General features: G+C 45.3%; 1 long non-coding RNA gene across 1 annotated transcript; it reads right to left on the bottom strand.

Annotated features, from left to right (window-relative positions):
* Positions 1-1,030: 1,030 nt before the first annotated feature.
* On the bottom strand, positions 1,031-14,141 carry LOC144266806 (uncharacterized). The gene is made up of 3 exons (XR_013346499.1): positions 13,994-14,141; positions 5,678-5,744; positions 1,031-1,976 (listed from the first exon to the last, which is right to left on the bottom strand). It is a non-coding gene; the product is annotated as an uncharacterized LOC144266806 (long non-coding RNA).
* Positions 14,142-14,787: the final 646 nt, after the last annotated feature.

Below are 14,787 nucleotides of genomic sequence, written 5' to 3' on the forward strand. Positions count from 1 at the left end.
AGAGCAGGAGTAGCCAGCGCTTGGGGAGGTCAGGCCTGATTCATTGTGGCTGGTGCAGGAACATGTAAATTACACCCCTCCTCAGCCAGTCTGACCCCACTTGCCATTGGGGGATGCATCCCATGGAGGAGCAGGAAGCACTACCCCCATCCAACCTGGAGGATCTCCACTGGTGGGTGGGTGGACAACTGTGGGACAATTCCTCAGCTGGTGTTAATCAATCCAGCTCCATTGCAGCCATTGGCTCTTTGATTTACACCAGTTAAGGATCTGGCCTTACAGCTGTCCCAAGGGCCTTGAAGAGGGTTGGTTGCAGCCTCTTTCTGATGCAGAAATCTCTTTGCTGACTTTCCAGCATGCGGAATCTGTGCCTAGTTTCTCACTGGCTCACATGAGCCTGAGCTGGATCTGCTCTGTTGGCTAAATACAAAAGAAAGGGAAAGTGAGAGTTTAAAGGAAAGTCTCACACTCTCCATAGCAGCAAGGGCTTGGTGGGAAGTTTGCCCCTGTCTGGCGATATCAGGACAAGACTTGTTAATGATTTCTCCTCCTCTTGTGATCCACCAAGGTGTCTCCAGAGTGTGGCCAGCACATGGGCAGCTTAGGTGATGGTAAGGGCCCCTCTGTAACAGTTTTTGTTTGCATGTGTGGGTATATCTTGTAAGCAGGAGCTGTGCACCTAAGAGAGTTCTTCTGGTGATACACCCAGCTGATGAAAAGAAGTACCCCAAACAATAAGTATTTCTCTAAGATCTAACTGCCTACATAGTCAGTTAAACAGATCTTGTAAGACTAGCTGTTATAGGGCCACCTGGTGTTGCCCAATAATGTTACAACTATTACGTGATACACACCGTCTCACAACACGACAAGTCCCCCTCCCCAGCTCTAGCTCATCCAACTTGGCCTGAGTGAATCTCTCCGGCCACCTGCCAGATATAACAGAGCGTACTGTGATGCCTGGCCTGGCCTGACTGTGGCACCTTCCACAATCAGCTGCAGTAGAAAAAACTTCACACATATCCACCACGATGCTTTATCCCTTTATTGAGCATCCGGGAACCAGTGCCTGTAAAGCTGCTGAGATGGTCCCCATAGCCCCTTGCTGGCTGGTATTCCTGATGAAGGAGAACTCTTCATAGCAGTGTCTCCTGACATAGCCCTAGACCTGGGCACAAGGGAGCAGGAGTATGTGAGTGCAATGCAGCGCTATCCCTGGAGCACTCAGATGACAAGAGTAAATGCTCTCTGTTGCTTGGTGACATGCTGGGGGAGAAATCTGGCCAATTGGCCAGTTCTGTGGTTGCCATTCAGCATTCTCCCTGGTGTATGTGAAGCATTCACTCAATGCTGACTTCAGATCTGAAGGTCCTGGGGGAACCTTCTACAAGGATCTTATGTCAAGGGCATCTTAAAAGTGGTCTGAAAGAAGGAGACAGGGTCATTGCCTCCAGGGACCCTTGAAAACCTGAACTTAGATTTTCTAGATCTCTTGAGTTTGGAGAGTTCTCTTCCTGGTGATACATTATAATCTAAATAGACATGACAGACAAAGGATGGGATGGGAAACAGAGGCAAAGTGGGTTGTTCAAGGTCACGCAGCTGGTCAGTGGTGGAGCTGGGAATAGAATGCAGGTTTCCCAACACCCAGTCCTGGGCTCTGTCCACTAGGCCATGTTTCAAAAAAATCTCAGTCCAAAGATGATCTTGAATATTACACTGATGATATGTATCTTGCTTTGTGAACTCTGCCTTCCCTGCTGGCAAAGTTTTTCAGCTCCCTCCTTCAGAGATTGTTTATTGCTGTCAGTGAACTTGACAAATTCTTGGCAGGTGTCCCATCCCCAGCAAATTGCAGTATCTCCTGCCCTCTCGCTCATCCCCTTTGCTCTGTGACAGAGATTTCAGGGACCTGTTGGTTTCATGCAATTGCAGTTCTTCAAGTCAGAGACTTCTGAGCCAGACAAGACCTGGCACTGTAATGAGAACAACAGCGAGAGTTGTAAATGCACCCCCCCAAAGGACAATATGTCCTAGAGCTATGGTATTACCCAGCCGCTCTGAATTCCAGTCATCATATCACAGTCTTACTGTACAGTCTTACTGTATCCCGAAGCCATGATATTACCCAGCTGCTCTGAATTCCAGAGCTATGACATTACTCAGCTGCTCCATGTCCCAGAGCCGTGATATTACACAGCTCAAATGTGACTCGCATACTTGATGGAGTGCAATGGAAAATGCTGCACGGCAGCTCAAGAGGGGGCTCTGGCGGTCGTATCTGCCATGGTGTCTTTGGGAAACAGGAGAGAAAATGGTGAAGAGAGTGTTGGTGAAAGAGTAAAAGAAGAGGAGTGGGAGGAATAGGGAGAGAGGGAAGGAGGGAGAGAAGATGATGGACAGAGAGACAACTATAGGTGTGCTGGAGTATTAAGTCCAACTGTCTCTCCACTTGTTGCTTTTTGTCCTTTCGTGCTAGGAAATGATCTGTCATGACATTTAGAGAGCGAAACAAGTGTTAAGGATTTTTGCTTTGCTGCCTGTTTTTTCCTCACAGAATCTGGAGAGTTTTAAGTCCCCAAGAGTCAGCAAGTTGTTTGTTCCAACCATCTGTCCCATTTCCCTTATCAACCATTTGTCCCTTTCTTCTCCTTGGTTAGGCATCTAAAGCAGAGTCTGCCTGTCAAACCCTCGGTCACTTTTCTCTCTCCTCCTCCTCCTGCGTTTGGCTGTCTCAGGACCCCTCTCATTTGTCACTGTCGTACGGATTCTTTACACAGAAACATGACGTTCCCTCTTTCTATCGGTTGGATGTGCTGCATATATGTTAACATTCTGGGGGCGGGGTTTTGATGGGCTGCGTATATGCTAACATTCTGGGGAAACTGATTCATGGCCCTGCTGGAACTATTAGTGGCCGAGGGAAAGGTGCCTATTACTAGAGTTAGGATCTAGTAATTTTTGATTTGAGAATATTTTTGTTTATAGAGACTATTTCACTTTTAGCACTATAAACAAATCTCCAGAAATTAATGCAGCCCCCTCACAGCTTCCAAGGAAGACTGGGTGGCAATGCGTTTAGCTGTAAGTAATCTCCCAATGGCACTGGCTCTTGTTGATGCTCTCAGTCACTCTCAGCTGATGGCAAGAGGCCGATAAAGCAAGCTCAACAAGCCAGCTTTTGTGGGGTGTATGTAGCTTGTGACGTTGTTTGTGCATTGCCCCTTTAAAGTTCTGGGAAATGTGCTTGGCACAGCTGATGCTGCATGGTACAGAGAAATCACACACACTGTGGTCTCCCCAAGGAGACTTTATTTCTTATCACTCTTATTTTGTTGTTTCCCTTCATCTAAGACAACAATAATTCAGACTGAAAGTGTCTATATATGGAAAAATGGAACACCTAGCTCTATGAACCATCTTAGATACCATCTAAATTTCCCAAAGCGAGAACCGAGACAAGCAAAACATGGGTGACCGGTAAACTTTTCCCGTGTCTGTGACACCTGTGAAAAAGCATTAAGGAGCAATCTGAAACTGGCAGGTGACAGAGCTCTGCCCTCAGGATCCCTGATCAGCCAGTGACTCTTCTGATTATGTCAATTCTTTTGACTTAATATCTTTTCTAGAGTTTGCCTGGGTGATTTGCTGCTGAATAAGCCTGAAAGGGTTTTCTGGAGCTTTGAGGCTAGGGGAGTTCTCCTGTTTATTGAGTTGAATTCATCCCACTTTCACAAAGCTGTTGTTATATTTCCTGCTTCATCTCTGGCTATAACTGTTATTCCTAACAACACTTTAGTGTTGAAGATGGAACCGAGGGTATAAAGGGGACGTGTGGGTGGGGAGCCGGGGGCAGGAGGGGGACTGACAAGAAGAAATAGTAAATAGTTGACAGGAATAAAACAGAGGAAGAAAACTGGGTGTTTCAATAGTAAGTTTGGCAGGTGCTTCAATGAAGCCCCAGGGTTACAGTAGTGCCAACACTAAGCTTTAAGAAAACGATGAGTCGGGTCTCCAAGACCATGACCTTTTAAAAAACGATAAATTGTGGGTGCTTATTGGCTTCAGGGTTCACATTTTGAAGCTTTCCTCTGCAAACCTGAGGGCTAGAAATGTACTCTCTTAAAACTGAAGCTGAAAGTCTCATGTAATCACATGACTTTGGGGGCTGGGGCTTTAAGGGTACGTCTACACAGCAATCAAACACTTATGGCTGGCTAGGGGCAGCCGCTTCACGTTCATGGGGCTCAGGCTGCGGGGCTGTAAAATTGCTATTAAAGGGTTAAAATCCATATGCTGTTTGTGTTACAACCTGATATATAGACTGTCAGCTCTTTTTACAGGCCCCAAAATCCAGAGTTTGGTTAAATCAGACAACAGTGCCTGTTTTTCCTGGGGGGTGAAGGGACGGTAGATTTTAGTGGTTTCTGTCCTGAGTCCCCTTCCTGGTTCACCCTCTGCATTAACATTTCTGAACCTTCTTAGCTGCGTTTTGATTGGAGCCATACGCTGTACTTGCTCCCCTGGGGCAATTAATCCTTGTGGTGTCCCTTCATTATCTCTGTGGGGGCTTAAATTTGCCCTTTTGCACAAAATAATGTATGAAGGGGGTTCTGATTCCTCCCATTTGTCTTGTGCTGCTGAGTTTTCCCACAGATAGTTAATCAGTGGTGCTGTTGGCTGACAAATGCAGGGAGTGGGCTCTCCCCCTCCTGCTCTGGGCGTGTGTCCCAGGCATGGTGAATGTAGTTCTTTTGTTTTGAGATCTTTTCCAATTTCCTGACAATTACATGGTTTAAAGCACAAGCTCTTATCCTTCAGAGCCTGATTCTCAGATTTTAAAGTTGCAATTTCTCTTTCTTTTAGGTTGAGTATAACCAATAACACTATAACTGCCTTGTCTGTTTTGTCACTTTTCTGATTATTCCACCAAGTTACCAGATCTGCCTCTGGTTCAGCAGCAGAATAGTTTGTTTTTTTTAGTTGCTGTTTGTCGGGTTTTGACATGTTTATACTCCAAATATTCTCAAGAGCTGATTATTGCCTCTCCTTTTGATGCCATGGTCTTTTACTCACCCTGGCTGCTGACCTTGTTGGGAATGTACGTCTTCCCTCTTATTTCTGTGGTTTCAATCTCCACAAATGTCAGCCTTAATGGGGATTTACGTTTCCCCCCTTTTGAATACTGTGGTCTAAATCTCCACACTGACAGCTTTGATGGGGATGCATGTCTCCCCCCTCTTTGAATACCACGGTCTTAGGTTACACACAATTGCCAGCTTTATTGGAGACTTGCGCTACTCGAAGGCATGTACGTTACATGCCTGGGGGGTGCTCCCCTAAGGCTTGCAATGTTACGTGCAATGAGGAAATGGGACCATCAGTTTGCACTGCCTACCACTCGCGTACCCAGCCAGTCCTGGGCTTAACTCATGGCCAATCGCTTGCTGGTGGTTTATCCAAGTCCTCCGTAACACACCCCTTAGTTTAAACAGTACATAACCCTCTTGCACATGTCTCCCCTCCCAACTGGTACCCTTATTAACCCCTCTGCTTATACTACATGTGTTTAGGTTCCTTTGCACTTAAATTTAAAAAGTGGGAACAAGATGTGTCTGAAAGGGGATGAGAAACTTCTATCCCTGCCCTAATGAGGTGGTAAATTAAACATACTCACCTCCTTTTGGATTTCAGTCTCAGTTCCTCAATCAGTTCACAAGCTTGCATCCCGGACGAGCCCCCACCTGAAGGAACAAAATATGGACACCGTGTAAAATTAAGCACGTGGGTTTATTACACACAGCGCTGGCGGAGTGTCACCTTGCTTATTAGGCTCAAAGACACTGCCAAACAATTGATTACAATGGATTATATGGATTTTCCATGGGCGGAGGGAAATGATGGGGTAGGCAGTCCCAAACCCTTGGATAGATCTAGCAGCAAGACAAGATAAGCACAGTAGCCAATGGTTAAAAAGTTATGTAATGTCTCCACCCATGGTTTCAAGTTTACATATGACACTTAATTAGTACACAGGTGTTTTTCATTAAACAAGATATAGAGTGTGTTAGTATAAAGTACATATGTTGAATTCTGATTTGGAATTCATAGGAATGAAGTAGCTCCCCTGACTGTCCAACAGGTACACGTGTAGGAGTTAAAGCAAAAGGACAAATGAAAAGTATATAGCAATAAAGATTGTCTTTTAGTTGTTCATTTGTGTTTCTAAGGCAGGCACTGGCAATGGCTTGGAGGAGAGGTGCACATCTGTGAGAGGGAGGATATTATATCTTATACTGACATGTTTGAACCTCTTCCATAAACTCAAGGCTGGTGTGTAGAAGGGCACCTTTTCTACGGAAGAAACAGAGCCCCTTTCATTTCTTTGGTCTGTTTGCAACTTTGAGATAAAGCCCCCAATTATAATTTCCACCTCACTTCTTGCTGACCAAGCTTATTTTAGCAAAAAGCAAAGTTGTTCTTTGTTTGTTCTGCTTCTTAGCTAATATTGTTCACTATTTGCTAGGCCTCTGTTTTCTTGACCAAACTCTGGATTTTGGGGCCTGTAAAAAGAGCTGACACAGTCTATGTATCAGATTGTAACAAAAACAGCATATAGATTTTAGCCCTTCAATGAAAGGGGCCCTGTTTCTTCTTTATTACACTCTGCCAGCGCTGTGCGTAATAAACCAACGTGCTTAATTCTACACAGTGTCCATATTTTGTTCCTTCAGCTATGTAGAGGTTCAAGACTTGGGATGGAGCCTGAGCTCTGGGACCCTGCGAGGAGCCCAAATGTCTACACAGCAAATTTTACCCCAGCAGCCTGAGCCCCGTGAACCCAGGCCAGCCATGGCCACGCCGCGGGTCTTTTATTCCAGTGTAGATGTGCACCAAGAAATATACCAAATAGGGCAAGAGTTGGCAACAGTTCTGCTTTCATAAGAAACAATTACATGAGATTTTAGAAGCAGATAACATACTACTTATACTATCTGGGTCCTTGTAGGGCCCCGATCACCATAGTATCCGAGCAAGAGTAGAGAAAAAGAGCAGCGTTCCTGTCAATTATAATTAATTACTTGTATCAATTAGCATTTAAGGGTTCGAAATGAGATTGCGGGCTCACAGTGCTGGGTGCTGTACATACACATTGTAACACCCAGTCCCTATCCTGGAGCACTTACACTCTGAATAGACCAGACAGAAAGAAGGCAGCAGTATCTCCATTTTTCAGAGGGGGAAGTGAGGCACAGTGAGGTTAAGGGATTTGCCCAAGGTCACAGAAGAAGTCTTTTGCAGAACCAGGGCTTGAATGCAGATCACCTGAAGCCCAATCCAGTCACTTAGCCACAAGATCAAACTTCCTCTAAGCAAGAAAGATCACCTTTCACTGAGGGTTAGACAAAATATGCTTTGCTCTGCTAAAGGACTTAGTGGGACTGAGAGAACTCAGCAAAACTGTGTTCAACATTCTCATTAAAGTGAGACTGTTATTCCCCTGCAAGAAATAGCTGAGAAGTTACAGCGTCTATGACGCTGGCTAGCACTTGGGGGGAAACGCTGCCTGAATTTATAGTAAGTCTGCAAAGGCTTGGCTTCTGCATTTGTTTGGCACAAAGTTAGAAAAACAGCTGAGAGATCCGTTTGTGTGTACAGAATTCTTAGTAGCAAGCATTGCCCTGAATTACCATGTGCAGCCTATGGGGAAAATTGGTCTTCAGCAAAAAAGTCTGGAAATCATGAACAACTTTGAAAATGGAGGACACGGCATGCAAAGATTGGATGGGTGTGTACCACTGTACACTTCCCAGGCTGGGAGCTTTAAAGATTTCTTTCATACAGTTCAGGGTACTTCATGCAAAGCAGCACAAATAGTCAGCCAGCAATATTGCTGGGGAAACAATTTCGTGCCTGGAACCAGGTATTCACTGTAAAGCTACCGCTATGAAATTACAAGGAGTCCGGTGGCACCTCAAAGACTAACAGATTTATTTGGACTCCTCGTTGTTTTTGTGGATACAGACTAACACGGCTACCCCTCTGATACTAAACGCTATGAAATTGCAGCACTGGGCATGTTTACAGTGTGGACATATATAATTGCATGCGAATATGATCCTCAAGAAGGGGGAAGCGTCCAGAGCCATCACCCAGACTTTGTTCCCAAACAATGTGCCCTAGAGACGTTAACAAGATAAATGTATCTAGCAGCAGGGTGCTGCATTGCTTTCTACTTGTCATGTGCAAAAGGACCTATAGAGACAACAATCCGCAGCTATGGGACTTTTATGTAATGAACATGCCTTCTGAGTGTGTAGAGCTTCACTCTGATCAGATGTTCAGAGCAGAAAACCTGGGGTAACAATGTCTGGTTCTGAATATTTGTGTTCAAGAGTAAAATTATTTAAAAAAAAATTAAATTGCAACCCAGCTGTATAGCTCTGAAAACACAACCCACAGCATAGCAGTTAGAAATCCCAGGGAAATGCCACTGAATGGTGTCAGCCACAGGTGCAAATATAATACTAGTGAGCTGTAGCTCACGAAAGCTTATGCTCAAATAAATTTGTTAGCCTCTAAGGTGCCACAAGTACTCCCTTTCTTTTTGCGGCTACAGACTAACACGGCTGCTACTCTGAAATATAATACTGGTTTGCATCCAAGGATAAAGGTAAAAACGGTGTGAGACTCTGGAATAGACTCTGTTCCCCACCCTAGTCCTTGTGCACAGAAGCCTGAGGAAAATTCTGGTGGTGCAGACCCAGGGTAGAGCTGATGTAAGCAGCTCTACACTGCCCCCTTGGCAAATCTCTGTGCAGGAGGCATGTCTGTTTAGTGCATGCCATGACAGAGATTCTGGGCTGCCTGGCACTACAGATCAGCCTACAGGCCGCTCCCCTGTGGCTGTTCTAATTTATGTTGGGGGAGTTAAGGCCTCTGGAGCAGCTTAGAATCCTGAGGGCATGAAGCCCCGTGGGCTGCACCTTCCAGATGGCACAGTACAGAATCTCAACCGCTAAATTTAGACTGATCAAGATTTAATCAGAGGGCTGACTCAGGAGAACTGTGCTCAAATGTGCCTCTGTTTTATATCAGGGATAGGTTTGTCTGAAGGAACAGAAGCACAAGCATTGAAAGGAACAGGGACAGAACCAGCCAATCAAAAATTCCATAAAGTTACACTAGTGTCTTTATGCATTGAGAAGGAGCTCTTCAAAGGCACAGATGGGGAATGAGACACCCAACTTCTGTTGATTTTCAATCGGTGCTGAGTGCCTCTCTCCCTAAAAACTATAGTGCATCAGCAACTCAGGGCTCTGAAAAAATGCAGGGACAATCTCCTCTGTTGTTCACAGTGATGAGCCACCATGACCGTGTGTCTGGACCTGACACAAACGGTATGTGTGTGGAGATTGCACTCCTTGGTTTAGAAGTAAGTCAATAACCCAGTTCTAATTGTTTTTCAACATTCATAGAAGAAAATAAAATTCTCCAAATCAGATTTGATACTGGCTTACCAGCAGGTGGTGCTGGATAGTAAATCTGAACATTACCTTGGCATTAATGCATTAAAAGGATTATTCCATTTAGCCAATGAGCTACTTGTAACACATCAGAAACAAAGACAAGCACTCTAGTTAAAAGAGCCCTGTTCTATAGCTAGGAAATTGTCAATCATTTTCATGTGCTGAATGAGGAACACCTGCATCCCACCTCGGCCTAACAATGCTGCACTAAATAACTATATACCTCCCTGCATAAAAAAATCCAACTGCTTGTGAAACTACCTGTGTCTCACAATCCCACTCCCGATATCACACAGCATGTGTCACAATGCTGCACCAAATAACTGTGTTGCTTTTCACAGAAAACAATACTGCACTAAAGTACCTGTGTGTATTCTTGCAAACAATAACACTTTTCTGAATCCTTTTATTCTTATCTATGTAGTATAATGCCACACCTAAAACTTGTATCACCATCTGTGTATACTACATGCATATTTTACCTGTTACCTATAAAATACAAGCTTTTTATAAAATAAGAGGATTATTCTGGCACAGCACCCTAATGTGTATCAACATTCAGCACCTTAAGGAGCAGGCATAGGAGGCAAATGGGGGTGGGGTGGGGTGGGGTGGGGTGGTTATATGATTGGTAATAGCATAATAATGTTATTTAGCTATCCTAGTACCAGGAGGAATCGCAGATATGCACACATATGCACTAGCATAACGTGAAAGAACCATTTAACAGCCTAAAAGAATGTGTTGAGCAATGACACCTTGTTTTCTCATGGTAGCATAATTTGCTTTAGACGCAAGGGCTGCTAAAGGGATTCCTCCAGCTAAAGAGAAACTGAAGCCACAGACTTAGCACTGTTATCTTCCGGCACTTCAGAGATTCTGATTTTGTCTGACATTTCTACCTTTTGAGGAAAAGTCTATGAAGCATTTCTCTACCTTGGTAAAACCTCCAAACTGAATAGTCTGAGACCAATCAAACACAATTACATAGAGGTAGAGAAGATGGGCTTGAAATATTTAGGGCTTTTTTCCTCATAGAAGAAAATTGGTTAAAAGGTGAATATATGATATCCCTATCCCTTAGTGACTTAGAATAGGAAGAATTATTAGGAACTAGTATGGCTTTCCCCCCCCAGTATGCCTTTCTGCTGCTGGCCCTTTAAAATTGGGAAAGCCAAACAGTGGCAGCTTTAAGAGGGGTATTTTGTGGCTAATAGATGCAACTCCTTCTCTTCCAGCTGATAGGTACCTGTTTTGCTCTCCTGATCTCTTATTACTCAGACGCTAGTATATTTTCACAGGGAGCAAAAAAGATCCTCTATCTAGTGCCAACTTAGTGAAAGTAAATGGGGAAGTACGTAAAGGCTCATGTGAATTAGATGGCTAGTCAGGTGGTGGTGACTTATAGACGCTTTTCACCACCTGTGCTGGCATAAAGAGATCTCAAAGCAGCCATAAGGCCCATGTGGGGGAGTTACCATGGCCTAGAGGACTTCTGTGGTAGGTACAGAGCTGGTTTTCAGTTTTCCCAAAGAACCTATATTATTAAGGGTATTCCAGGATGGGAGAAGCTGTTTAGCTGTTCTTGTGGTTCAGGGCTGCAAGATCTCTAGGAGCTCTGGCACCCCCTTGACATTAGTACTAGTGCAGTGCGAGGGTGAATCTGGCTGCGAGAGTTTGTAGAGTGATGACATGTGGCTGCAAAGCTCTAAGCTTTATGATGAGGCATACACCATAACATAAGAGCTGCTACAGAGCAAAATCATGAGACTGTACCAGGCCCAGATATTGTGAGCATTAGAGCTTGTGTGACAAGCAGCCCTCTTTGCTCTAGGAAAACTCCTGATAGGGTTTTCTCAATGGACTTTCTCTGATTTTTATTTTATTGTTCATTGTGATGTTCAGTGATACCTGCAGTTTGAGTGCTAGGATAAAAGGGGTATTGCTAGGTGGGAATGTTCTCCCCTCACTGATCAACCAATAATAGCAGTTAGTCATAACAGGGTGTAGATTGGGCAATGCCGGCTAAGAAATACACCAAAACCTTACGAATGCACAGTCTGTTATGAATCATGAGTTTTTAAAATGTTTCAGTTCCTTTTCGCCACCCTTTCAAACTTATCATTGATTGATTTTCTTTTCTTTAAGATTTCCTGGATGATGTGGATCCTTGTTCCTAGCCCCAGAATACCATTGACTTCAATTAGCATGCTTCTGTGAGTAAGGCCAGCAGGATTTGGCCCAAGAAATATATGAACTTGTTTTGTTTCTTCACTGATTAACTCCAGCTGTGTGCTGCTGGGACACCTTGAAGACCCCAGTGGCCTATCTGAACCTGGTTTTGGACAAGTGGGACCATATTCAGAAATTGCTAAAATGGTGGTGTAAATTACATATCAGCAATTGGTGTCATTTACCTGATGAGGGGGCAAGAGAATGGAGTAGCAGGAAAAACTAATAGGAGGATGTTCGATAATTTTTGGGTGTATTGGAAGGTGCTTTAACTTGCAACTCCTAGTTATTTTCCTTCCTTGTTACATGCCATGATGGGGATGGAGTTGTGACTTGCACCACTTACTGATGGGTATGCACCACCATTCTATTGCCCTGATAACTGTCCAGACCTGAACTCTTATCCACTTGTTCTAAGGTGGTGAAGCTTGTAAATCAATATTCTTACTGCAGATGATGGGGGTGGGATTCAGTTAAACTGGTCTGAAGTGGTTCTCTGGGACTCAGAAAACGTTCCCTCTCTCCTGCTCATGCAGTTGAATTAATCTCCTTTATTAAAGCAGTTCACTTTTTTTGCTTTGCCTCTGGCCTATAATTATTACCCCAACCACACCACCACCTGCTCTCACGTGAATTAACCAAAAGAATGGAGGCTGATGACCTGTATGTAAAAGAAAAGATTAAGGGTGGTTCAAAGGTGTCAGGGAAAGAGGAGGGCACAAAGAGAGCCACAAAAGAGCTAAATTCACTTTTCATCATCTATCAGCTGTGTCAGTTTCTTAAGTGTTCTGAAATAAAACTTAGTTTGTTATACTACATGTAACATTGAATGCCTTTTGCTGTACTTTGTGTGGCCCAGACCCTACAAACACATCTATGCAGTAGTTCCAGTGAGTTCAATTATAGTTTTGGACAATCAGGGACAAAGGAGACTACTTCTGTGCGTAAAGCTTGTGACTTCAATGGAGCTATTCACGTGTGATGGTGGCTCACGTGTAAAGTCACATCTACAGATTTGTAGCATCTGTCCCCCTTAAGCATTTTGTGGGCCAGTGTTGAAATGAAAGTGGTTGACTTTAAAAATTCTAAATAGAACAGCTACTTGTAGACTTTATTAATAAAAATGATTTTTTAAAAAAAACTTATCACAAGTTTGCCTCCATTTGTTCCTACATTCTTGAGCTTCTGGGAGTTTATGCCTGCCAAATCTTTGCCACCCTGCTTGTAACAGGGTTAGCACTGCTGGAAGACCTTGTAAGGCTGCACACTGGGTAAAATGATTATATATTCAGGGCCTGATTTTTATTTGTACCAAAGCCACTTTATAGTCCTTCAGCAGAGTAAAGAGGCCTTAAAATGAGTGTAGATGTAATTTATGCCCTCTGAAAGTCACCTGTGCACTACCAGAGCAATCTAAAGTAGTTTTAGCATAAACACGAACAGGACCTCAATTAATAATGTAGAATTGATGGACTATATTACTCCACTAACTATAGAGCTGGTAAAAATGCAAACCAATATTCAATAAATATGTTATTTAATTTATCATATCCTCCCAGCTCAAGTAGGAGAATGGAATTATCGGTGTTTCATAGGCCCCTGTGCTGTTAATTTAAAGGAGATTCTTTAGGTCAAGTATGTAGTTTTGGAGCAAAAGCATCACACCCGGGTTTGGTGTGGATGTTTATCTGAATCTGTTCAGCCTGGAGAGCTGGTGCAAACAGGCTTTTGCTGGAGATATCTAGAACTTCTGCTTCTGCCTGGAAAGTGGAAGCTGGAGGGAAAATGTGTCCGAACATTTCAGGAACTAAAATGAGATTGACCTTAGAGCACTGGCTAAATGCATGGCCTTAGCTAAGTAAATTCACTTTGCTGTCTTCCCAGTCCCCCTAAATAGGGAATAATATGTACCCAATTATCACCGTGGGAGGATTATTTAATTAATTTTATGCAGTACTCTGAGAACATAAAGCATTATAGAAATCCTATTATTGTTACAGAATGATTATTCTTGAATAAAGAAATTCCCGAAGATGCAAGGGGACCCGTTGGTAGGGAATGTGCACTCCTTGATGGGGGTTCACCCACCAGTGGCTGCCCCTCATCTGTTATTCATGGGAAAACCCTGATGGTGATGTGGTCTTAGGCCAGGTCTACGCTATAAACTTACAATGGTGTAACTATGTCACACAAGGGTGTGAAAAATCAACCCCTCTGAGGGATGCACTTACACCAACTTCACCCGCAGGGGGGACAGTGCTGCGTCCATGGGAGGGCTTCTCCCATCAATGTAGCGATGTCCTCTGGCGGAGGTGGCTTAACTGCGCCGACGGGAGACGCTCTCCTGTCTTCACCGAAGTGCTACAGCGGCGCAGAGCCACAGCCCCTGCAGCGATTTAAGTGTAGACCTGCGCATCGTGCGGGGGGGGGGGGGGGAGGAAGCAAGGTCAGGGCTGAGCTGTCACACCCCACTTCCTACACCTCCAGCAGACCCCTGGCCTAGGGCACAGGGCCCCTCTCTGAACACCCGCTAAGAGAGGAATCTGGGCACCCAAACCCCAACCATCACCCCCCACCCCGCTGCCCCCCCGAGCGCCCGCTCCCCACCGCTGCTTTCAGAACCAGGCCGCGCTGCCTGGCGCCAGGGGGCGCTGCAGGCGCCCGCCGTCGCCATGGTTACCGCTGGGTGCGTACTCGGGGCTTACGGAGCTGACGCAGTGGGCGGCCCGGCGGGCAGAGGCGCTGGGGGCAGAATCGGGGGGCCGGGGAGACCCGGGATGGAGGCGGCGGCCGCGGCCCTGGCCCTGGCCCGCTGGCGGCGGCGGCGGAGGCGGCGGCAGAGAGGTGCGGGGCGGGAAGCAGCGGGAGGTGCCCGGCTCGGCCCTCGCCGCGGGCGGGGTGTCTCCCGACGGGGGAGGGGAGGTTAGGGGGCGCCCCCCCCCCCGGGAGGAGGAACCGCCCCCCCCCGGCCTGGGAGCGAGGAGGGGAGGGGCGGGAGGTGCCCCCTGCCCCCTCCCGTCGCGGG

This window comes from Eretmochelys imbricata, chromosome 6 (genome assembly GCF_965152235.1).
Source record: "Eretmochelys imbricata isolate rEreImb1 chromosome 6, rEreImb1.hap1, whole genome shotgun sequence".
Classification (NCBI taxonomy): Eukaryota; Metazoa; Chordata; order Testudines; family Cheloniidae; genus Eretmochelys; species Eretmochelys imbricata.